Here is an 11,397-nt window from a genome sequence, read left to right as displayed (position 1 = left end):
CACATATAATATATAGAATAACAATGTATGTTACATATTACAGATATATGTAAAGTGCTTAGAACACTGCATAGGTCATGGTAAGTGCTAGGCAGTGCTACAAGAGTACCTTTCATGCCTTACATTGAATTTAATTTTAAAAATAAAATTTTAATTTACATTTTCATTAAGATATTTATGGAAAGTTTACAATGTAAAAAAATATTAAGAGATATTCTGTGGGGGCTGGAGAGATAAATCAGATACGAAGCAGATTGCTGCTGCTGCTGTTGCTGCTGCTAAGTCGCTTCAGTCGTGTCCAACGCTGTGCGACCCCATAGATGGCAGCCCACCAGGCTCCGCCGTCCCTGGGATTCTCCAGGCAAGAACCCTGGAGTGGGTTGCCATTTCCTTCTCCAATGCATGAAAGTGAAAAGTGAAACTGAAGTCGCTCAGTTGTCCCCGACTCTTCGCAACCCCATGGACTGCAGCCCACCAGGCTCCTCCGTCTGTGGGATTTTCCAGGCAAGAGTACTGGAGTGGGGTGCCATTACCTTCTCCGATGAAGTGGATTAGAGACTTACAAAGCGTCTTTAGGGCATATAAAGCGATAAGCTCCATAAAGGGAAGCACAGGGAAGGCTCACTGTAGGGGGTGTTCCTGACAGACCTGGTTAGTTTTGGACACAGAGCAAGAAAACACAAGTGGCTACTATGTGACGTTCACCAGTAGGTGCTAAGTCTGAGATTTCATGGATTTTTTTCTAACAGTGCCTTTGAAGCAGATCGTGGAATTTCCCAAAGTCTGATTCATAGAGAGAATTTCTAATACTCTGTCAGTCTAAGTTGGGAGATATTTTTGAGGAGGTAGAACTTTTTTTCTTTAATAACTAGTTTTTGTTTTGAAATAAAAAAAATGAGGAACATGTATGTTGGCAAACATATCAAGGAGTAAAAGTACCTGTAGAAGGATAATGAATTTTGCATCCAGCACTCAGTCCCTTTCTAGAGCAATCATAGTTAGCAGTTGTTTGTGTCTATCAAAAAATATTCTTTTCAACTGTATTATGTATATTTATACACATTTTTAAAACTTAATTTTTATTTGGAAGATAATTGTTTTACAGGGTTTTGCAAGTTTCTGTCATTTATCAACATGAATTAGCCATAGGCATATTTATGTCCCCTCCCACTTGAACCTCCCTCCCACCTCCCACCCCATCCCATCCCTCTATGACTTCCCATTGTCACAGAGCACCAGTTTGAGCTCCCTGCTTCATACAATAAATTCCCATGGCCTATTTTACATATGGTAATGTATTTCCATATTACTCTCTCAATTTAGCCCACCCTTTCCTTCCTCCATTGTGTCCACAAATCTGTTCTCGATGTCTATTTTTCCATTGCTGTCTTGCAAATAGGTTCATCATCTTTCTAGATTCCATACATATGCATTAATATACAATATTTGTTTTTCTCTTTCTGACTTACTCCACTCTGTTAATAGGCTCTAGGTTCATCCACTTCATTAGAACTGATTCACGTGTGTTCCTTTGACATGTGCTGATTGCCTGCAGGATGAAAGTGAAGTTGTTAAATGATGCGTGCACTTTAAAATAAATTGTGTTTTAAGAATATTAGGAAATACTGTCAAGTCGCCCTCCAAGAAGATTATGCTAATTAATGTTCCCAACAATAGTTTGGGAGAGAGAATGTTGTTTAATATAGTCTCACAAAAACCAAAAATATTTTATTATATCTACTCTGTAAAAAAAAATAATTTTTGTTTCATTATACCTCTCTGATTTGAGGGAAGTTAACATCTTTAGAAAAATAAATACAAATTAAAAATATATATGGAACATTTGTGCCTTTGTCCATTTTATATAGAGCTAGTGTCTTTCGTTAATTGATTTGTAAGAATTTTAAGAAATTTATGCATTTTCACCTATCATATTTGCTACAAGTATTTCCCAAGTTGTTTATATTATACTGATTTTATTTAGTATTCTTGCCAAGTAGAATTTCAAATTTTTATGAAGTTATGTTCATCAATGTCTTGGAACTTCTGAATTAAATACTTTGCTTAGAAAAATGTGACTGCTGTTAAGTACAAAAATCTGTATACTAAATTATTGGTAAATTTCTATAAATGATAAATTTGGGATTTTTTAAGTTTTATTGTATACTGTAGTTGATTTACAGTGCTGTGTTAGTTTCACATGTACAGCCAAGTGATTCAGTTTTATATATATATCCATTCTTTTTCCATTTTTTTTCCCATATGGATTACTACAGAATATTGAATAGTATTCCTTTTGCTATACCATAGGTCCCTGTTGATTATTATTCTATGTGTAGTAGTGTGTAAGATATTATATAATATTTATCTTTCTCTGTCTGACTTAATTAACTTTTTAGTATAATCACCTCTAAGTCTATCCTTGTGGCAAAGGGCAATATTTCTTTTTCATGGCCACGTAATATTACATTGCATATATATACCATATCTTCTCTATCCATTCCTCCAGTGGACATTTAGCTTGCTTCCATGTCCTGGCTATTGTAGATGGTGCTGCTATGAACACTGGAGTACATGTATGTTTTCAAATTATGGTTTTCTCCGGACATATGCCTAGGAGTGGGATTGCTAAATTATATAGTAGTTCTATTTTTAGTTTTTTAAGAAACGTCCATACTGTTCTCCATAATGGCTGTAGCAATTTTCAGTCCCACTGACAATGCAGCAGGGTTCCCTTTTCTCCATACCATTCCCAGTTACTTATGGTTGTAGACTTTTTGATGATGACCATCCTGAACTGGCGTGAAATGATATCTCATTGTAATTTTGATTTGCATTTCTCTAATAATTAGCAGTGTTGAACATCTTTTCATGTGCTTTTTTGCCATCTGTATATCTTCTTTGGTGAAATGTCTATTTAGAATTTCTGTCCATTCTTTATTGGGTTTTGTTTGCTTGTTTGTTTTCTTTACATAGAGCTGCATGAGGTGATTTTGGGGACTAATCCCTTTTTGGGTGCTTTGTTTGCAAATATTTTCTCCCATTCTATTGGTTGTCTTTCCATTTTGTTGGTGGTTTCCTTTGATGTGAAAAGCTTTTAAGTTTAATTTGGTCCTATTTGATTATTTTTGTTTTTAGTTTCATTAAGCTACAAGGTCCATTCAAAAAGACGTTGTGATTTATGTCAGAGAGTGTTCTGTTTTCCTTTAAGAGTTTTATAGTATTCAGCCTTCATTTAGGCTTTTGATCCATTTTGAGTTTGTGTATGATGTTAGAATGTTCTAGTTTCATTCTTCTATTAATACATGCAACTGTCCAATTTTCCCAGAACCACTTATTGAAGAGACTGTCTTATCTCTGTTGTATATTCTTGTCTCCTTTGTCAAGAAGATTAATTGACCGTAGGTGTGTGGGTTCATTTCTGGACTTTTTATCCTGTTCCATTGATCTGCATTTCTGCTTTTGTGCCTGAACCATCCTGCCTTTGATTACTGTAGCTTTGTAGTATAGTCTGAAGTCAAGGGTTCTGATTCCTTTATTTTTCACTTTTCTTTCTCAGGAAAGTGCTAAATTTTGTATGAGATAATTTGTTCTTTTCTCAGTAGATTGTCCCAACATCATTTATTGATTATTCTGCCTTTAACACACTGATTTAAAATGCTGATATCACCATAATCTAAATATCCACATTATTTGAATCTTTGTTAAGACTCTATCTTGTTTCTTTATTTATATACAATGTAAAAGTACAAAGCTCTTACAGAAGCTTTGTAAAATGTAAAAATGTAGTTTGTTCCTTTATATTCTACAAAATTTTCTGCCTAATCATTACCTGACTATAGACCTATCATGCCTAGTTTTATAAAAAATAATTCTATTGGTAATTTTATTGGGATCACATGCAATTTATACATTAAGAGAGGGTAAATTAGAATCCTTACAGTATTGTATTATTTTAAATAGAACTGGGCATTAATTCCCATTCAAAATGTATTTTAATCTTTCTTAGATGACTTAAAATTTTTTTTTCATTTTTGGTGTCCTTTTTATTAGAGCACTTGAAAGTTTATTCATGTAAATCTAATACATTCCTACTCACCCCTATCTCTGGGTATTTACTTAGTAACTGGTTTTTCTTTAACATAAGTACATCTTATTTGAACAAAATAAAGCCAACAGCATTTTCAATATCAGTTTTTAAATTTTTCTTACTAAATTATTCCTTCATTCACAACAGTTTTCCCAGTTGATTTTGGGTTTTACAAGGTTATACAATTATCTAGGTATTTGTAAATTAAATTTTTACTTCTATGTTAGAACTTCTATAATCTCATATTTATCATTCTCAAATCATTGGAAAGTATTTCCCACAGAATTTTAGGTTAAAGGAGTGATAATCAGCATCCCTGTCTTATTTCTTTATTTAATGGAAACATTTTTATGTTTCACTATTAGGCACATTGCTAATTAAGTATTATACAAATTTGTTAATCTATAATGATATTGGCATTTTTACCAAGCACTTTGTTAGCATCAAACATGTTTTTCTGCCTTGACCTGTAATTAATATGGAAAAGATATTGATATATTATATTTATTAAAAGAATTACTCCTGAAGAGTATCTCTCAATCTTTAAATAAGCTGCTGAATTTGATTTGCTAGCTCATTTTAGAAGTTTTACATCAATATCCATTAGGCAAATCCATCTTTAGTTTTATTTTATTATTCTGCCTTTATTACATTTTCTACCAAAAATTTGCTATATTTGTTAAAAACCTTTTAGAAACTTTCACTTCCTTTATGCTTTCAAACAATTTAATTGCATTCCTTAGATATTTTGTAAAATTTACTTATGAAATAAATTGTTGCTGATGCTTTTTGAGATGGCTTTTGACAAATTTCTTAATCTCTTGTTTCATTACATGTATTTTCTAGAACATTATGTTTTATAGTCAAAATTTCAAATTCATTTGCATGAGATTAAGCAAAGTGATCCTCATATTTATCACCTCAATATACCTGGTTGTTTATTCTAATGTCTTATTTTTATATTTATGCCTGTTTCTTCGATTCAGTGTTATATGTATTTCAATATATTTTTCATAGACTTGATCATTTTCTTAACTTGTTCTGAGTGCTAGCATATGTTTTAAGCAGGTAGTTGTATTGGTAATCGTTCCTGTAATCTGTCATTTATCTTACCTTCGTTCACCATTTATGATGTCCCAGACACTAAGCACATGCTGTAGAATACAAGAAGGCATCCAAAGTTCCCTTTACTGTCAAAGACTTTATTCAGTCATGTTTTGGCACACTGCACTAGAGCGTAAGAGTAGCATCAACCTGGAAATTGATGAAAAAATGTAAAGACTTATGGTCTCTCAACTAGAATGAAGCAGAGCAAGTTCTTAAACATGGGTCTATAGGACATCAAGGTTAATCCTATGTATTTAGTGATATACCTTCAAGTATATTTTTAGACATACTCCTTAACAACTATTTTCTGAATCTGTAGATATCTGAGAATGTCTTCCTGTTGCTCTAATATATGTCCACATACTTACTCCATCTACCATAATGGTTTGAAAATAGAGTTGTTGAATCATAAAGTTCATTCTTCATGATTCCATGATTTTCTGGAAAAGTCCTGGTCAGGCTTACTTACATTCCTCTGGAGATGAACTGTTTCTTCCTAACTCACTGATCACAACCTTACATTGAGAATTATTTTCATTATCTTTACCTTTCTAAAATTTCACAGAATATGTTCAGATGGTTTCCTAGTTTCTTAATTTTTACCTGGAATATAGTATATGGTGTATTTCACCCTCTGTATTCTGGGTTTTTTTGTTTTTCAGCTCAGGAAATTATATTTTATGTCTTTGGCTTTTTCCTTGTTTGCTTTTTCTTTCGGTTGTTGTCGTGTCTTGCTTTAGAGTTATAAAAGGCAAGGTCACTGAAAGTGCTCCTTTGCTTTATAAAAGTAGGTCCTAGATAAAGCATCATTTCTAGGTCATTGCCAGACTCACAGAAGATAAGCAAAATGATCAAATGTCAGTAAGAGCTGTACACTATAAGGAACACCTAAAGATTCCATTGTCTAGGGATAAGTTCTGATACTACCACTACAAAATACAGAATATTGTAAAGAGAATCGAAAAAGAGGAGAAATGTGGAGAATCTAGTACAAAGATCTGAAATGCATATAACCACAGTCCCAGTCCAACCAGACATACAGCTTAGTAAGCTGATGGTAGTTGAGGCTTAAAAGGATCAAAACAATGTATTTGCTTATGAATCTGCAATTCAGGCAGGGACCAGGAAGGATGGCTTGTGTGCACTGTTCAGCATCAGGCAGAGCAGCTCATCAGGGAGCTGCAGATCCCATTTTCAGGATGATGAGCTGGGTTTGATTGCTACTGGGAGTTCAGCTGTGCCTACGATCCATAATCCTAGGTTTTTCTCTATGTGATACTTCCTACAGTCAACTTGAAACTCCCAATTAATTGGGATTTTTTTTAATAATAAAGTGGCTGTGTTCCAAAAGAACACATTGTATGGCATTAATCACACAGCAACAACTCCACGATATTCTGTTGGTCTAAGCCTACATCATCCAGTACAACAGCCAGCGAACATATATGTCTATTTAACTGTAAAACTAAAGTTCAGTTCTACAATTATACTAGCTACCTTACAAGTATCCACTATGGCTAGTGGATATTGTATCAGTTCAGTTCAGTTCAGTAGCTCAGTCGTGTCCAACTCTTTGCAACCCCATGAATAGCAGCACACCAGGCCTCCCTGTCCATCACCAACTCCCGGAGTTCACTCAGACTCAAGTCCATCGAGTTGGTGATGCCATCCAGCCATCTCATCCTCTGTCATCCCCTTCTCCTCCTGCCCCCAATCCCTCCCAGCATCAGTCTTTTCCAATGAGTCAACTCTTCGCATGAGGTGGCCAAAGTACTAGAGTTTCAGCTTTAGCATCAGTCCTTCCAATAAACACCCAGGACTGATCTCCTTTAGAATGGACTGGTTCTCCTTGCAGTCCAAGGGACTCTCAAGAGTCATCTCCAACACCACAATTCAAAAGCATCAATTCTTCGGCGCTCAGCTTTCTTCACAGTCCAACTCTCACATCCATACATGACCACTGGAAAAACCATAGCCTTGACTAGACAGACCTTTGTTAGCAAAGTAATGTCTCTGCTTTTTAATATGCTGTCTAGGTTGGTCATAACTTTCCTTCCAAAGAGTAAGCGTCTTCTAATTTCATGGCTGCAATCACCATCTGCAGTGATTTTGGAGCCCAAAAAAAAAAAAAGTCTGAACACTGTTTCCACTGTTTCCCCATCTATTTGCCATGAAGTGATGGGATATTGTATAGGCAGCACATTTCAATAATTGCAGACTGTTCTGTTGAACAAGACCTTGATAAGGAAGCCACAGGGACCCATTCAGGTTCAAGCAGAAGGAGCTAGAATACACCACTTGCTGGAGGAAGCATCAAGGTTGTAATATAAGAAGTGTGTGGGATGGGACATATTGTTGTGTCTGTCCTTGTGAAATACAATTTGCTACATCAGTTGGGCTTCCCTGGTAGCTCAGCTGGTAAAAGAATTCACTTGCAATGCAGAAGACCCCAGTTCAATTCCTGGGTCTGGAAGATCCCTTGGAGAAGGGATAGGCTACCCACTCCAGTATTCTTGGGCTTCCTTGGTGGCTCAGCTGGTAAAGAATACATCTGCAATACAGGTAGGCCTGGGTTCGATCTGTGGATTCATAAGATCCCCTGGAGAAGGGAACAGCAACCCACTCCAGTATTCTGGCCTGGAGAATTCTATGGACTGTATAGTCCATGGGGTCACAAAGAGTTGGACACGACTGAGTGATTTTCACTTCACATCAATTAATTCATACTATAAAAAATGATGTAGAGAAAAACTATCAACTGGTATGTGTACTATAGCTTAATATATGCATATCCTATAACCCAGCAATTCTACTACTAGGTATATCCAAAATAGAAATGTTGCATGTGCAACAAAAGAACAAGAATATTTTTTAGAACAGACCCAAGGTGGAAGCCATCCAAATGTCCATCAGTAGATAAATATTCAAGTAATGACTTAAATCTTAGATCTGACTGTGTTTTCTGTGAAAGTTGGAAAACCTCTCCAAACTGTACTTTTATTAACTATAAAATAGAGGTGATTCTATCCAGAATTGTTGTGAAAATTAACTAAGATCACATATGCAAAAGCATCTAGAATATGGTTAGCACTTGATAAAGTGTTAGCACTTTTTGGAACACCAGTGACTACCACAGTTACTTAGTATGCACAGGGTCTTTATAAACATGTGTGGAATGAATGAATTTATGTAATAATCTGATTTACACATCTGAAGTCTGCCTCTCTACAGCTCATAGAAGTGGATTCTCAAAATTAGAAAAGACACCCCTCTTTGAAGACAATAACTAGCATATCATGAGTATTCAATATTTGTGTATAAGTGGATAGATTTATGCAGAAATCTAACACAACTCACTTATTGAGATTCTATTCTCTGTTTAAAAAATCCCACCCCCTCCCCACAAGAACTCTTCTTAATTATTGAACCCATACTTGGCAAGATAATAATGGAATCTCAGAAAAGTAAAAGAGGAAGAATGGTTATGGATCTAAGAGCATACAGTGACCCACCTCTGGTCTGGGAACTGCAGCTGGAAGTCTCTTGAGAAAATGACACCCACGTGGAATTCTAGCACTTCAGGCTTCAGCAGGGTTTCAGCAAGGGAGGGAGACCACAAGTATGACCTTCCTGTTGGTATTTGGGAACCTCCACTTCAGGTCCAAACCAGAAACAGGAAGCTCAGTGCTTGCTAAGCAAGAAAAGGGAATCGACTAGAACACATTCCAGCTTGAGGCTGGCGTTGGAATAGTTCTTCCTTTGTCTAGGATATTTCTTTCATTCCTGCTAATGGTCCCAACCTGCTGAAAAGGAAACATTCCTTTCAATAGTATGTAGCAAAAATGTCTCAAGCACTTCCTAGGTATGTCTGTCTAATTGTAAGATCTATTCTCATTTTACATAAGCATTGTTTTACATTTGGTCTCAGAGAGATAGGTAAAACACTGAAGATGGAGGGTGAGACAAACACAAGTTAAAGATACAGTTCAAAGTCAAAAGGTTTTGGTGACTTGCGATACAGAAAACATGGTCTTGGATTTTTTTTTTTTAGTATCTTTCCCATTTCAGTTAAAGTCACAACAGAACTGTACGTGAAGGACAAGGATGAATATTCCAGGCAAAAACATATGAGCAAAGACATAAGGGGCAAACAAATGAGATATTTTGTAGGGAAGGTAAATCGTACCTTCCTTTGGGGTCCAAGGGCATATTGAAGGGATAGGAACAAGGTTAAAAAACAAAAATGTGGCGGATTCATTTTGATATTTGGCAAAACTAATACAATTATGTAAAGTTTAAAAATAAAATAAAATTTAAAAAAAAATGTATTAAACACCTATTATGGCCTAAAACATATGCTAAGCTCCTCACTCATGTTACTCATGTTCCTTAGTTAGGTGGTTTAAGCTAATTGTAAACGATCAAACAGAAGCCAAGAAGCTGCAATTCATATTTTTTGTGAGCTTTTTTTTTTTTTTTTTTAAAGGGCAGTGCATTTTGGAGCATGAAAGATAAAGCATTTAGGACACTTCAGGGTAGACAAGGGGATATCTTAAATGCAAAGCTAGGCAGCTAATTTAAGTGTTACAGGAAGTTTGAAGCATGATTCCAATATGATGGAGTCTGACTGTGCTAACTGTTGTCAGTGGGGTGGGCAGGCTGGGGAGTGAGTTACACACAGGGCCTCAGATCCTGGGAAAGCTGGTTCATTCATTTGCAAAATGCCCAGCCAGTGTATGTGGACTGGCTCTGGTTTTCATTATTAGCAGCAGAAAATTGGGGTGGAGGCCTGGACGGGGTCACCACTGGAATCAGAACCAGAACTGGAATGAACTCTCAGGGCACTTGGATGCTAATTACGCACATGTCACCTCTTGCTACTCCACCTAGGTTCCTAACCTCCTAACCTCAGTCTTTCTTTCCTGTGTGAGCTTTGAAATTTTGAAAGCAGATTAATTTATTGTTTTCATCTGGAAGAATTTTCCTATTTGGATACAGATATTTTAAAAAATCCTCCTAGCTTTTCTGTGTTTCATATAATGTGCACACCATGCATGCTTATCTAGAAGCCGAAGAAGGCAAATATTTACCATCTTCTCACCCTGGATCGCTATAGCACTTCATCCTCCTTTCAAGGTCCTTTAGTGCAGACTGATTCTAATGAATACGATACCCTCAAGAGGCAGAAACTGTCCCTTCTACTTCAGAGCCCAGAAAATATCACATCTATCTTAGGTTGCTTCTAACTTCCAGTGTTATGAACATTGAGTTCTACATGTTTGTCCCCATATCTTGTATATTTGTGACTTTCTATTTCCCTAGAAGTTGAAATTCCATTATCAAATATCTTAAATCTTTAAAATATTAATCCAAAGTATTCTCTAAGTTTCCATTTTTACCCCCCATCAACAAATTAACACATTATTGACCAGGGGATTTTTACAGAAACTAACATCTGTGGCTGGCGATTTGTTATGTAAGTGAATATTGAAACACTCTAGTCAATAAGGTTTGGGTAGAAGCCTGGTGGGCTATAATCCATGGGGTTGCAAAGAGTTGGACATGACTTGGTGACTAAACAACAACAAAAGACATATTAATACGTCTCTGGTCAATAAGTTGTTTAAATACTTTCGGATGCTCTTAAAAAGCAAGTTAAAAAGACATTGCTTTGAAATTTGACTGAGGAAGTTTCAACGGTTCACAAGGTGAATGGCTTGCTGTGCCAGGATCTTTCCTGTCATCCCCTGACTCCACCCACTGCTCTGGATGGAGCACTGGGGATTACATCTTCCAGGTGTTCTTGTCAGCTGGCTTCCAGGCAGATGTGGCCACTGGGTGACGCTGGTGGAAAAGTGCAAAGTCAGCAGGGGAGAAAAAACAGGGGATTTCTCCCCTCTTGCTATATGCTTCTGGCAGTGTTTCTGATGGTAGCTGCATCTCTTCTGAAGTTGGTTCCAAATCCTTTCCAGACAGACCCTCTCTCGTTGGTTCGGGCTCCCACACGGCAGCCCCATCACAGTTTAGCACCTGTCTCATCTTCTGCTCTCTGGTACACTAGCATCTCCCTGTCTTCCCTCAACCCCTCTATTGCCAGTGGCCTTCTGCTGCTGTTACTCTCTGGCTGTCTCACCGTCTCCAGTTTGTCTTAACAACTTCTACCTGTGCGTTAAATTGCCTCTGTGAATCTCCGTAGTGTG

The 11,397-nt window shown here is 36.5% G+C and overlaps 1 long non-coding RNA gene across 3 annotated transcripts in view; it reads right to left on the bottom strand.

Moving 5' to 3' along the window:
• Positions 1 to 1,205: 1,205 nt before the first annotated feature.
• Positions 1,206 to 11,397, bottom strand: part of LOC113904103 — a 130,028-nt gene continuing 119,836 nt past the window's right edge. For 2 of the 3 annotated variants that reach the window (XR_003514408.1, XR_003514406.1), the window contains exons 4-6: positions 8,710 to 8,997; positions 5,204 to 5,344; positions 1,206 to 1,549 (exon numbers count right to left, since the gene is read on the bottom strand). This is a non-coding gene — a long non-coding RNA (uncharacterized LOC113904103). Of the gene's footprint in view, positions 1,550 to 5,203; positions 5,345 to 8,709; positions 9,001 to 11,397 lie in introns of all 3 variants that reach the window. The other variant, XR_003514407.1, reaches the window with a different exon arrangement.

The sequence above is a fragment of the Bos indicus x Bos taurus genome, chromosome 14 (assembly GCF_003369695.1).
Source record: "Bos indicus x Bos taurus breed Angus x Brahman F1 hybrid chromosome 14, Bos_hybrid_MaternalHap_v2.0, whole genome shotgun sequence".
NCBI lineage: Eukaryota > Metazoa > Chordata > Mammalia > Artiodactyla > Bovidae > Bos > Bos indicus x Bos taurus.
This window is presented reverse-complemented; position numbering and strand designations above follow the sequence as displayed.